The sequence below is a fragment of the Phyllostomus hastatus genome, unplaced genomic scaffold (assembly GCF_019186645.2).
Source record: "Phyllostomus hastatus isolate PE091 unplaced genomic scaffold, TTU_PhHast_1.1 phas_scaffold_345, whole genome shotgun sequence".
Taxonomy (NCBI): domain Eukaryota; kingdom Metazoa; phylum Chordata; class Mammalia; order Chiroptera; family Phyllostomidae; genus Phyllostomus; species Phyllostomus hastatus.
The window spans coordinates 8,494,971-8,509,434 of NW_025334024.1; the positions used below are offsets into that span (position 1 = coordinate 8,494,971).

A 14,464-nucleotide genomic window follows, 5' to 3' on the forward strand; every position below is an offset into this window, starting at 1 on the left:
TAATAGCTGGAGAAGATCAGCGCAGCACAGAATGATGGGAGCATTCATCATACGGTACCTACCCTCTGTTGTTTCAGGGGAGCACCTGGGCCCATAAACTGGCTTCAAGAACACATACCTTCAAACCCTCAAGAGAATATTCAGTTCCATCCAACTCAGTTGGCCTTCACGAGAGGGAGGCCAGCGAGAAGGGGCGTGGACTTCCATCAGCCGTGAGCTGTGCTCCATCCTGGGGAAACCCGGTGAAGCCCTGCTGAGGCTGTTAGGAGATTTTCATTCTTCCCCTGGTGAAACGAGACAATCACAGCGCATTCCATGTGCAGCCGATCCCCCTGGAGATATGAATCGATACCAGTGAGGAAAAGAAGAGTATTCCATGAGGTCTTCACTTCTGGGAAACCAAAACATAAAATCCATTAAGTGCTGGGGGTCGGGGGCAGGTGGGGATCATGTCCACAGCACTGGTTTCCTTTTCGGTCCAGATGCTCAAGTTTATCCCCTCCTTACAGCGGGGAGTTGGGGGGGGGTGACATTCATTCTTTTTGTCACCGATAAGCTCTCCCACACATATTCTGAGGGGTCAGTGTTCTTGTTGTGTCTAAGAGGCAAAGATAGGTTTGTGTCTAGAAGATATTGCAGACCTACCCAAAAGACTACTGCTGGCTCAGTGGCCTTTCATAGGTCCCCTGGGGCTGCTAAACAGGTTTTGCACTCTGGACCTAAAAATGGATGGATGGATGGATGGATGGATGGATGGATGGATGAATGGATGGATGGGTGGATGGATGGATGGGTGGATGGATGGATGGGTGGATGGATGGGTGGATGGATGGATGGATGGATGGGTGGATGGATGGATGGATGGGTGGATGGATGGGTGGATGGATGGATGGGTGGATGGATGGGTGGATGGATGGATGAATGGATGGATGGGTGGATGGATGGGTGGATGGATGGGTGGATGGATGGGTGGATGGATGGATGGATGGATGGGTGGATGGGTGGATGGGTGGATGGATGGGTGGATGGATGGGTGGATGGATGGGTGGATGGATGGGTGGATGGATGGATGGGTGGATGGGTGGATGGATGGATGGGTGGATGGATGGGTGGATGAGTGGATGGATAGATGGATGATTGGATAGATGGGTGGAAGGGTGGGCAGGCAGGCAGATGGAATGATGTATGGATGAGTGAAAGGATTTTTTTATCCCTTTACCTACACAACTAGCGCAAAGGCTGACATACAACAAGCTCTCTCCTTACGTGAAGACCTGACACTTAATGATCTCAATAAACGGTCAGCTGGTCAAGTCCTGGGCTTGGCATGCTCTGACATTTGTTCATTCAATAAAACCTTGGAAGTCAGAAGTCTCACAGGCGTCTTCTGGCATCAGTGAAGCACGTGACTAGGTAGTTGGGGATCATTTAAGGATCCCTGCTACTCCAAGACATTTTCTGAAGATTCTGCCACTAGCAGGACGGAACACAAGAGTTGGGCGAAGCCCAGTGAAAGAAAACCTGCCCTCTGCCAAGTCTGCCATGAGATCGTCTAGAGGAGACAAACCCCGAGGCTCTCGCCAGTGCCTCTGATGCCTTGCACAGACTGCTCACCCACCAGGCCTAACGCGTCCCCAGCCCACGGTTTTCGAGTGCATCGAATTCAAAGCCCCCATATTCACGGAGAGGTGATGCCAAAGGAAGCACATCAGAACCAGAAAATAAAAGTCTGGTGTTCAGGCTTCATTTCACAGAGAAATGCATCCCTTCCCTGGTACAAGTCTCTCTTCGTTATCACCTGAACAGAGGATCGGTTAGGGCAATATAAAGGTGGGTTACGGCTGAGACCTTCACAATCCTCTAGGAGGAAAAGGTCTGATACATTGTATCTCTTTAGTACTTTGCTGCTTGGGATGTTTTCCCTCCCTCTTCCCCAAAGCCTTTCTAGATAGTATTCCTAACTCCCTCCTCTCTTACCATGGCAGAATTTGAATCTATTCCACAGCAGTCATGTGGGGCCCCCTAAAAGCCATGTGCCGGTTGGAGTTAGCACGAACCAGGACACAGAGATTAAACATAAGACCTCTGGCTCGTGGTGCTCACGGAATGATGAGGGAAACAGGTAAGAAAAAGGCCACTCAAAAGGCCCGCAGGGGGGATTGTTGTGACAGAAATGTCCCGTGTCTTGGCGACAGTGACGCCAGTGGTCAAACGAATCTACATGTGCAGTAAATAATACTGCGTATGGCCTTTTAACTGGATGTGGATTTACACTTACCTCCTTTTTTTAATTGAAAAGACGTATAATTGCAATGCTCAGTCTCAAAAGTCATGCCAGGGGGCCCTTTGAGCAGAGAGTGGAAATACACCACCCTCTTGGATTAGGAGAGTCCGTCGAAGAAGGCCTCCCCGCGAAGGGGCTCTCACAGGTAAGGGTCGGCCGGGGGGAAAGGAGAGGCGTGGGAAGGGAATGCAGTGTGGGCAGCTCGCGCCCCTGCCTCCCCCTCCAGCCAGCTCTCTCACTGGTCTGCTGCCGCCTCTCTGCTCTGAGCCACCTCCTAAAGGACGGTCTGTTTTCACTGCAGTAGTCCTCCCCCACCACCACCTTTGTCTTTTCCAGGTTATTTAATTGTGCGAGAAACTGGAACATGTGTCTCACAGAATTTTTTGTATTCCGGATTTTAATTACTGCTTCTTCACGGAGTTTGCATTATTTGTCTCTCCCCAGTATTCCCTGTGCACTGGTAGCTTTATTCTTCTTCTTGTTGCTGTTGTTATCATCACCATTATTATTACATCACTACGAAATCACGTCAGTGTCGTTGAAAGGGTAAGCGTGTGGGCAATCGAGTGCTAGCTTCTAGAAGCTGGATTCTGCCAGCAGGTAACTTTAAGCCAAGCCTTACCTCCCGGTCACGTAAGTATGGACAGCAATCTCATGGCGGTGCCCACGTTCGGGAAGTGATTCCACTGCAAAGAAAACGCATGGACTTGTGCAGTGGCCAAGAGAGGCCAGCACAGCAGCTACATTCGGCTCAGGGAGTTTCTGGAAACAGACCTTTCTGACAGTAAATTTTAATAAAGTTGGTGGGTGTTATGTTAATGACTAGACTCTGAGTCACCACAAGGGAACCGAAATCAGATGACACCAGGATGGTAGAGGGAGGCAAGATATTAGCAATTCTGATTGCAGATGTGAACGTAATTTCAGGGGCATTATTGGAATTGTTTTGTGCTTTGATTAAATGCCTCACATAAATAGCATGAGGCTGCAAGGGGGGAGGAGGAATGGAGCGAGGAAACCCAGGGGTTTTTATTGGCCCTCACGTCCGTCTACTTCGTGAGAAGGCCGGGGGGGCGGGGGGCACGCTCATGGTGGAACAAGACACACAGTCTTCCCTTCTCGGTGCATCTTGAGCACTTTGACACGCAGACGGACCCACGCATGTTTGCGTGCGGCAAACGCCGATTTAGGGACAGTCACAGAAATTTCAAAAAATAGACTTTTTTTTTAAAGAAAAGGAAAAGACCAAGTTACGAAAGCTCTGAGTCAGTTGCATTTGCCACCTCACGCCTTTTCCACCCACCTGTGACACCGACTTCCCGGGGTGGCTCCCACCGAGAGTGTCAGGTAGACAGTCCAAGGTGAGCGGGTTCTGCCTGACACCTGTAGGCGCCCGCCGGCACGGGAAGCCAGGGAGCTGCGGTCTCAGAGTTCAGCTCGCCTGATCTGTCTTCAGTCTCATCCTTTTAATCATGCGTTCTTCCTGTAGGACTGAGACAAGTACAGGACTGTAATAACGATGACATTGCCGTGGCAGAAACAGGGTTTTTAGATCAAAGGCTTCATGCCGCACCAGTAAAATGATTCATTTGGTCAGCTGGCCCGCACTCACTCAACATCTCTGATGCTCCGCGCTGGTGATGGACGTTCTTGAGACGGATACAGAGAGGGGCTGCCCCTGACCAAGGCCTGCGATGTGATGTGCCACAGTATGATGTGATCTACAATGCTGTTACATTATCTTATCTTCTATTATATTACATTATACTACACTAAACTACATTACATTACTTTATAGTTAGAATAGTACAATTTTTTTTTAAATATGGCTCTTTTTATTTTTTCATTATTTTTTTAATCCTCACCCAAGGACATGCTTATTGACTTCAGAGACAAGGGGAGGGAGAGAGTCATAGAAGTATCAATTGGTTGTCTCTCACACATGCCCTGACTGGGGACTGAACCTGCAACCTAGGCATGTGCCCTGACCAGGATTGAACCCACGACCTTTCAGTTAACTGTACGATGCTCCAACCAAGTGAGCCACACCAGCCAGGGCCAAAACACTGTATCTCTATTTGCCCATTACTTTATTATCCATCTCCCTCTTATGATAGATACTAAAGGGAAATGACTAGGAGCAGGGACTTTACAACCATGCCTGGATTTACACCTTGTACCACTCAGCTACTGAGTGACCTTGGAAAAACCCCGTAACATCTCTGTACCTTAGCTTCCTCCTCAGTCAAATGCAAATAACAGCAACACGCATCTCAGAGGACCATGGTCAAGATCAATGAGCTACCACTGAGGACAAGACCTGGGTGAGTAACACGTACGAGTTGGCTGTTAGAAATGTTATCGCTTAAGGGTGGGGCTCCCTGGTGTTGAAGTGGGGGGTGGCTCCTCCATCACACTCAGAAAGCTCAGAGAAGTCCCCTGGTCCCTGCCCACTCCACTGTGGACTCTAAGTCTGAGCCAATCAGCATATTTCATCCTTTGCCACAGAGATTGGTTCAGGGGTGGGTGGATAACAAAATGACCCAGACAAATTTGTTGACTCAAACCGCCACTTTGATATGCCCCTTGGGGACTCAGATTGACTCTCACTGGACCTTCCCTGGGGGATGTAGAAGTGAAGCCGCTATAACCATCATCTCCCATAGGACGCCCTGTTGGAGTCCAATCAGTAAAGGACAGGGACTATGGTAAAAGAAGGCACATCAATGATATATGACTCCAATCCCCCAGTCACCCCTGAAACCAGGTTTGTCCCTGCACCTTCTGGTCATGTGGGCACATACCTTTCCATTCTGCTAAGCCAATGTAGGCCAGAGTGTTTTCACCTGCAACTCAAAGAGGGCTCATTGGTATCCCACTCTTGCTGACAGCCAAGCGTCCAAGGGCCTATAAAGAACTTCTCGGAGACAGCGCAGTGAGCAAGTAACAGAACCTCACCCTAAGCCCTTTTCTGCCTGAACCGCTATATTTTGCTGCTTCCCAAAGCTAGAGAAGGTTCCAGAACACTGGTCAAGCTATAACTGTGGGGATCTTCAAATGAAAGGCAGGAGCCAGTGAGGCTTTTGGGAGGTGGTGGCATTGCAGTAACGACGAACCTATATTAAATGCTTATTAGATGCCGATCCCTGTGCTGCACTTCTTGTGCGGCCTTGCACGTGAGCTGCGCCTTGAAGAATGAGCAAGATTTGGGCATGTGAACATGGGGATGGGCCAGCATTCTTATTTGGTGATTACAAAATAGTGTCCCTGTGCCTTGAAGCAGCTGTGACTCAAGGCTGAAAAGGGCCCTCTTTGGCAGTAGCAGCCGGTGCTAGAAAAGGAACAGTGCACCTTCCTAACCCAGATATTCCACTGCATCCCTTCGTTCATCCAACATTTCATCCCAGCAAGAGGTGCTGATTTCCACTTTGGTTCCTGGTCCCAAACATCTGAACCATGTGTTCCACCCAGCTCCATCTGGGGAAGATATAGGCTAATTAGTGAACAAGATAAGCATCCCGGTAATTGTGGGACGGGCCCGTTGCACTAGTGAGAGGTGAGTGTGAGATTGCCTTGTGACACAGCAACCAGACACCTTGTCCCTGTCGAAGTTGCGTTTTCTGGGACACTTGGCAGCACATTCTGTGTGGGTTATTACTTCAAAAACAAGGTGGCAACCTAAGCGTGTATTTAGTCACTTCCACTTAATGAACATTTATTGAGTACCTGCTGTGTGCCAAGCACTGCAGTGAGCAAAGGAGATGGAGCGATGAGAGGTGTCAGCTCAGGCCTCACGCAGGGTCGGTGGGGGACTAAGGTGGTACCATGAGGACTAGGTGGCAGTGAGTGCAGAGACTGGACACCTAGCCTGCTTTGGAGCCAGTGGGCCCAAGCACTCAGGTAAGCCTTCTGAGAGGAAATCCAAGACCTGAAGAAGAGCAGAAAGTAGCCAGGAGGTAGGACAGAAGGCGGGCAAGAAGAGGAGGAGTGGAGTTCCAGGTGAGCAAAGTCTGCGAAACTCAGGGGAGAGAAAATGATTTACTAAAGCTTCAGGGTAACTATAAGTCAGAAGAATAAAACACAGAAGAAAAGAAAACAGTTCCTGAGTCCCTCACATGCACTAGGACCAGTGATGTGCCAGAAGAATATCAACATAGACTTTGGCACATGCCAATAGGTTCCTTCCATTTGAGCACCCACCAGGGTGCCATGCGCCAAGCGCCGATGCACATGCTTGCTGTAATCACAAAAAACCTCTTGACCTTTGACCGAGGAGGAGACTGAGGCCCAGCTTGGTCAACTGACTAGCCCACATTTCACTCCTGGGATGGAGAAGCATTCACATAAGCATTGTCGGCCTGGAGCCAAAGTACAGCATCTCCTGAATATGTCTCCTTGCCCGCCTGGTGACCCTCAGAAATCCAGGCTTGCCTCCCTCCCTGCTCGGCCACCAGAGGCTCTGAAACCACAGCACCCTGTGCTTGGAGATGCAGGAGGGTGTGGCTCTGCTATTCTGACCCCAAAGCTGTTCTGACTGTACCATGCTGGCCCAGCAATGCTCTGTAACAGCCAGCACATCCGCTTCATCTGTGTGTACGGGTGTCAGGTCCCTGTTTACCTACCTCTGTTCAACCTCAAGGGCTGAAAACATTCTCTCCATGCAATCCAGAGGTTTTGTTTTTGTTTTTTCCTTTTTTTTAACATCTTCATGCAGTTTAGTCCCTTTGAAGCCTGGAAACAAAATGAGTTGGAGGAAGACAGTGAAGCACTTTGCTGAGGTCACAGGGTGAATTAATAGCCTGTCTCCAGGAGGGCCCTCCTTCCCCCACCCCAATCTGCCAGCACCCACGTCATTCCTCCCTGACCAGCAGCTCCTCCCGAAGCCTGGAGTCCACAGTCAGTGACACTTGTCTGAAGAGTCTCTGTCATTCCTCCAGAGCCCTGATGAGCCAGGGCTGGGTGTGCAGCACCAGTCAGCACCAAGGCCTTAGGCAGGACCCTGACCAGAGCCGGCAGGTCATAAATACCTCACAGGCTCCTTTCTGCTCTCACTCCCAGGCGCTCTGACAGGGGGTGAGATGAGAGCCATGAAGGCAGGTTCTGCAAAAGCCATTCCAGAGACCAGGAGGAACCGGCTGCAGCTCAAAAGTGGACACTGGACACTCTGAACTCTTTCTGTTCAAGAAAACGGCTCGGAGCCTCCCAGCTTCAAAACTGGCATCAGGAAATGACAGGGAAGCCAGCCACGTACACAACAGCAACAACAAAAACCAGGGATGAAAAAGCAGATCTCAGAGATGCTTTTAACATAAACAGAGCTCTTCGGCATAGTTTTTCTAGGTTACATCTATTTTTTATTAGTCTCCGAGGTCCCAGCTTTGGACAACTCCCACACATTTTTGACAGGTCAAAGCTTTGTAAAGCTCAGGATGGGGGACATATCAGACAAATAACTAATCTGCCCTCTTCGACAGAGAGCTTTGTCTACACCGTAAGAAAGTAAAGTTATTTTAGAATTAATTAGACGGATATGTGGACGACATTTAGATGGGGTAATTTGAAACTAAATTACCCCAATTACCCAATAGGCCAATTCAGTTTTTTTCAGCTTTATTGGGGTATAATTGACAAATAGAAATTATATATATTTAAGGTGCACAGTGTAATGTTTTGCTGTATGTATACATTGTGAACTGATTACCTCAAACTATTTAAAATATCCATTACCTCATATAGTTACTATTTCCTGTCTGTGTGTGTGTGTGTGTGTGTGTGTGTAGAACAAGAACACAAGAGCTACCCTCTTAGCAAAGTTCAAGTATCCAACGCTGTGGTAGCTGTATTCTGTAGTCTCTGCGCTATAGAGTAAGACTCCAGAACTCACTCACCCTGCATAACTGAAAGTCTGTGCCTTTGATCAGCATCTCCCATTCCCCCCCGCCTCCAGCCCCTGACAGCCACCATTCCACTTGCTGCTTCTGTGAGTGTGACTTGTTTTAGACTCTTCACAGAAGCGAGGTCATACAGTATTTGTCTTTCTGTGTCTGGCTTATCTCACTTGGCATAATACCCTTTGGGTTCATCCAGGTGGTCACGAATGCCAGGATTCCCTTAGTTTTTAAGGCTGTATCATATCCCATCATGTATATCACACCATATTTTCTTCATCCACTCCCTGTGGGTGGCCGCGTAGGCTCCGGCCATTGTGTGTAATGCTGCAGTGGATACGGCAGTGCAGAGAGCTCTTCGAGGTCCTGCCTTCATTTCTTTTGAATGGACACCAGAAGTGGGATTTCTAGACCATATGGTAGTTCTGTTTTTAGTTTTTGAGAAAATAACAAGTGTGAAGTGATATCTTATCACGGCTTTGCTATGCATTCCCCTGATGATTAGAGATGTTATAAGCCCATTTTAATTTAAAATGTCCACTGGAAGACTTGAATAATCGGGCAGGCCATTTTGTGTGATGATTAGGGTTGGGAAGGACAGTGTCTCCTGAGGTGCCAGGGGCTTCGTCCCTTCTAATGCTGTCACCAGCAATTCGGGGAGGTGGTGGGAAATTCAAAGAGCAACCAGCCATTTTCAGAGCTCCTCTGTGGCTTCCCATCACAGGCACCATCTCTGATCCCGACCGTGTCCGATTCTGCAGGTGAGGGACCTGCTTCAGGGAAGTTCAGACACTTAAACACACACACACACACACACACACACACACACACACCCCAATTTCATTTGCAGCTGGCACAAAGCTTGGAAGCAAATTAAAACCAGTCGACGGCACATTCTAGATCCATAGAGATTCAAACAAGCAGGGAACAGGCCGAACCTAATGAGAAGCCTACTGGGCATGGCGTGCATTTCTGTGCTTGGGTTCCAACGCACAGGCACACAAAGAGAAGATGGGGAAATGCGAGAAGAAAAGACCTGCGGCCGCACACGATGAGTCACTGGTGTTATGTGTCTGCCGAGAGGCTGGTGCAATTATGGTCTGCAGGGGCAGCAGACAGACTGTGGCTCTGGGAGGCGGAGGCTGGCGGTTGCTCTGTGATGAGGGGCTCACACCTGGTGATCTGGGTTCAGTTTTAGGACCTGAACCCTCCAAGGGGGACAATAGCCAGGCGGGCCCATCAAGGAGTCAGCCGCCTGGAGGCAGGGGTACTTAACATTCAGGCAAAAGTGGAATGTTAAAGGCACTGACTATGTTTAGAATGGAATACCAAAGGCAGGGAAAAGGTGTCATCACCTTGGCTGTCTTCTAATCCCCAGAGAGCATGAGGGATATCCAGACTCATTAGACCTGGCCTCATGAGTGTATGAAATTAGGACTCATGTACAGAAGGGGATACAACTTCATACTAGACAAACAAACAAACAAAAAAATTTCCTGACAACCTCAAGAACTGTGGGAAGATAGATGGACAGGATGTAAAGTAAAATTGATAGGTAGTGAGCACCCTGTCACTGTAGGCATTCAAGTGCATGCTGTGGGGACCACACTTGGACTTTTGTGGGTGCTAGTCACTTTGGTTTCTGTGGTTCCCTTCTTCCATAAAAATTTAATTATATAACTATGTTGTTAAAATAACAGATATAATCCATGCTACATTATATTTATTTCTTTCCCTCTGATTTTAGAAGAAACTTAAATGTTTTCCTGGGCTCTGAACAGCCTCATGGGTCCTAGGCACCATGTCTGCTGGGCCTAGTAAAATTGATCTTGCATGCTGTCCGCTCATGTGCCAGAATGCCGTAAAAAGATTCTGATCATTGATTGGGAGGAGTGGGTTAAGGTCAGATCTCTAAACTCCTCACCCACCCCAGTCTGAGAGTCTATTATATGAATTCTGCCACCAAAAAGAGGGGTGCTCCGATCCACTTTTTGTGGTTAAAGTAGATACACATTTTGTAGGAAACCTGAGTTAAAGAACTGTATGCATATCATGGTTCCATTCTGTAAAAAGTATACGCATGGGCCTCAATTATTGCAGATGGTAACACCTGAGACCAGGATTAGATCGGGGTGCAGATGAGACATAGTAGTTCTTTTGTTTGATATCTTCCTATCTCTGTCTCGTTCAAACGTGTGTATTTAACAGATTGCATGCATCACTGCTTTAAAATAACTAAATAAAAACACCAGCAAAGTGTGTATAGATGTGACTTTAAGTTTCAATGTGAGGAGGGTCGTTTAGCCCAGTTCTCTGTTCTCTGTCGGGTCAGGAGCACTATAGTGAGGCGTGACGCTGGGAGAGTGGCCCCAGGTACGTCGGGTGTGTTCAAGGAGGAGAACAGCGTGTGAGAAAGCCCAGCAAAACCCATTATGCAACCAAGAACTGAGATATAAAACAGAGCCACAAGGGGTCCCTTCCCTCGGGCCCCGGCCAAGCTTACTCAGAAGCACACCAATTCAGCAATCGTCTGCATCGACACACTCCTCCTGGTAATCACACAAGCAGTTAAGTTTAGTCTGTGTTTTCTAAAAATCCAGCTTCCATTTCCCAGGTTGAATGGCTGCTAAATGCCTCCGGAGCTGGTCCTGTGAGTCACCCCATCCCCAGGGGCAGGAGAGCGACCCAACCTTTCAGAGCTAGCACCACCGAGCTGGCACCACCGACACCTGGTCCTCTGAGTTACCAGGCATAAAAGACGTAGCCTAATAAACACTGTCCCAATATCAGGTCCCTTTTTTTATTTGTGCCCTTTTTAAAAATCAGTTCTAATTTCATCCCAGTAAGAATGTGTGAAGGGTTGAATGCTTTCTAGACAAATTCCCTCATGGGTGTAAGCTGTGAATAGGATCAAAAGGGATGACAATGGAGGAGTGAATCATAGGCAGTCCCTAATTGAAGCAGTCCCTAAAGGGAGGGCTACGCATTGAAACCGGAACGGGAGAAAAAAGGCAGCATGGGGACCTGCTAATTTGGAATGGCCCGAGTGGGCAAAGAGGCTTGTCCTTTTGTTTTTCTGTCTGTTGCCCTTAAACCAATAGAAGTCCAAATGTTCATATTTGCACAAAACTATTATTAATTGCCTTCTGCCTGCTGGAAAGACTGGGTGTCTTTTTCAGGTGAAGAACAGAAAGGGAACTGAGCACATTTTGGGAGACCTGCCCGGGAATTCTCACTTGAGAAAACATCGGGGTTTTTCACACCTCTTGTGCAAAACCAACAATGGGTATTGTGTTCTCCAGTGGAACTCTAGGGAGACACAAACAAACAAACAAACAAACAAACAAATAAAATAGACATAAAATAAGCAAACCCACACTCTGTGCATGAGATGTACTTTCTATCACGGCCCCTCACGAAGGTGTAGGTGATGAGTTGCAGGTGTTTTCAGGACACGCAGTCCACGTCGAGATCATCCAGGAAGCAATCTAAACAGCATAGGGAGAGCGTAGTCCCTTTCCCAGCACTTTGCCCCCAGCCCACCCCAGGCAGGCACCCCCTCTAAATAACAGCCCCTTGAAAGAAACCTACCGACCTCACTTGTCTGAACGTTGCCTCCTTCTGCAGCTTGCACCCGCCCTTTCAGCCTCGTTTTGCCGAAACCAAATGCGAGTTGTTCTTTAACGGCACCGGAAAATCAGAATTTATTGTACATATGTTTGTGTTCCACTTAATAAAAAGACCTATATTTTAAGATAAACTTTGTTAGTAATTCATGAGGTAAGTGACTATTTATGCTAATCAGGCAGAAATATATTCTCAAGCATAATGCATTACATAAATTTGAATGCAAAATGTTCAATGATGAAGTAAATACAGGTAATGCAAATAATAAATTACCTCCAATAAAAATTATAAAAGATGTGTCTTCAAAGAGCGAGCGGCTTTAACTTACAACTGTGAATCGCTTAAAGAGAAAAGAATTAATAAATGCTGAATTACTCTGCTGATTATTTAGCACATAATTCACCTATTCATAACGACTCCTAGTAATCAGACTGTTGTTTCACATTCTGCAACATGAGGCAAGACTGTTTCCTCAGCAAGTTTGCCCTTATCAGATTATCTCGTCTGATTCTATTAATTTTCTTCCATGAATCTGCTAACAATGATTTGTGATTTACTTACCCAGCTAACTAAAGACTGTTAAAAGGATGTATCTAACATCCAACCTAAAACCAGTCTATGCCTTATCGTTCAGTTACTTTTCTCCAATCCCTTTAGTCGGTTTCACAGTGAGATTCAGTGGACTCTGGCTAGCTCCGTACCATGGAAGCAGCTTCTGGAGAAACAAAGAGCGCAGCCACTACACTTAATGCATTTTGTTCTTTTTAGGTTATCTATGTCTGATTCCAGCCTGACATACCTGAATAGGGGTACCTCACCATTAGAAAAAACATACATTGTTTCTAAGCTTTCAGTCACTGTGATTTGGATATGAACAGGATTTCTCTCTCTCTTTTTTTTTTTTTTGCATATAGTTGTGTATGTACTAACATGAATCTACAACTGTGTTTTGGATGTGACTGTTTCGCAATCATCTACATGATTCGACTCATGCCCTCTCTCCCTCCCAAAATTCTTCTATAAATATTCACAGCTTTCAGAAACTTTAATGCCACTGGTTGGAATTGGTCAATAATGACAAATGCATGGTTTCGAAATTACTCCGTATTGTTCTACGGAGATTACTAGCATATATATAGCAAGGGGATATTCAGCAGCACGAAAACACGGTTCCTGTCATATTTGGATTAGCTGGGCTTGGGGAGAAGTGAAACAGACAGTGTGAGCAACGAAGTCGCCGGAAATGTGGCCGGCTGTAATTGTACAGAATCAAAAACCTGAATAGTGCTAATTGAAATGAGAGAGCTCAATTGTTGGGAAAGAAACGCCACTCACAGAGAACTGTAAATGTTTAGACACCCCTGTGAATCACTAAATAATAAAATAAAAAGGACAGAAATGAGAATTAAGTGATAAGCCTGAGAGTGCTCCTACTACACATCTAAAAAATAATTCTGATCCTCTTTTTTTTCCAAGAAAAACTGGGAAACTGTAAGAATCTGCAATAAGAGGAAGAAAAATACCATGGCTTAACAGCAATGTACAAAAATAAACCATGAAAAATGTGCAGATAATAATACATTTACTGCCCAAACATGGGCATTTAATTTCTAGAAATGATATATAATTGCAATAATTAGGTGCATGGCCGTGAATTGCTATTGCATGGTCTTCATCAAGAGCAAACTTTGTTTATAAATGTTGTTTATGAATTGAGAAGTTTCAGTGTTCCTGGCCAAAAATACTTTCATGAGAGGCAAATAACATCTCTTACAGCTTTTAACAAAAATGTGACACAAAAGGATAAAAAACAGTTATCATAAACAAAAAAAAGGATCAATTCTTCCTAACTACATTTAAATTCATGTTTTATATGAAAAATTGTAAATTTCAGACATTTGTGGCTAATGATTTTTAAGGAGCCTAGAAAGCTACTGCTATGAACAATGCTAAATGACATAATATGTTTATGTAGTTCAAGATTTTCCTCTGAATAAATAAGCTATAATCCCTTAACTTCATTAGTAAGTGAAATACTGTTTAAGGGGTGGAAAGCAAAGGAATTCTGTTAGGTTGCCTAAATATTGACATAGCCATCAGTCTTTCTTCTCCAAACTGGTACTAGACATACTTCACTCCATCGCTACAAAGTATTTCCATAAAACCAAACTACCCTTACAAACAGATTCACGGCAGTAATGATGAAAAGAAAAGGTCGTTTTCTGAAAAACACCAACAGCACTGGCTTTTTAGGATTACGATGTGCCTACAAACCTCTTTTGGAGGGGGTCTGCTGAAACTGAAGGCTGCTAGCATCACAGAAATGAACACAAGTCTATAATCTGGTGTCTGAAGCCAGTGAGCGACACCTAAGTTCTCGTTATAAATAGTAAAGTATGCTGTGGGGTGGGTGAGAGCGTTCTGAAGTGCAATGTTCAAGAGGCGGGCTTAATATATGACTAAGTGTCAGAAGTCAGGTTTTCTGAGAATTACTTTTCAGATAAACAACTTTATAGCACTGCACTTAATCTTACTTACTAGAGGCATCTCATTTATCACTGAATTACAAGAAACTTTAATTCTATTGATATTTCCATAAAGCCCGCTGGAAATGCATCCTGACACTTTTAAAGGGTTTGAGGCCCTGTTACAGGGGATCCACTTG

General features: G+C 45.9%; 1 long non-coding RNA gene across 1 annotated transcript; it reads right to left on the reverse strand.

The window, feature by feature from the left end:
- Window positions 1–127: 127 nt before the first annotated feature.
- LOC123805769 lies at window positions 128–11,991 on the reverse strand. Its single transcript, XR_006783372.1, has 6 exons — window positions 11,768–11,991; window positions 11,550–11,660; window positions 6,907–7,015; window positions 3,588–3,775; window positions 2,907–2,970; window positions 128–332 (listed from the first exon to the last, which is right to left on the reverse strand). It is a non-coding gene; the product is annotated as an uncharacterized LOC123805769 (long non-coding RNA).
- Window positions 11,992–14,464: the final 2,473 nt, after the last annotated feature.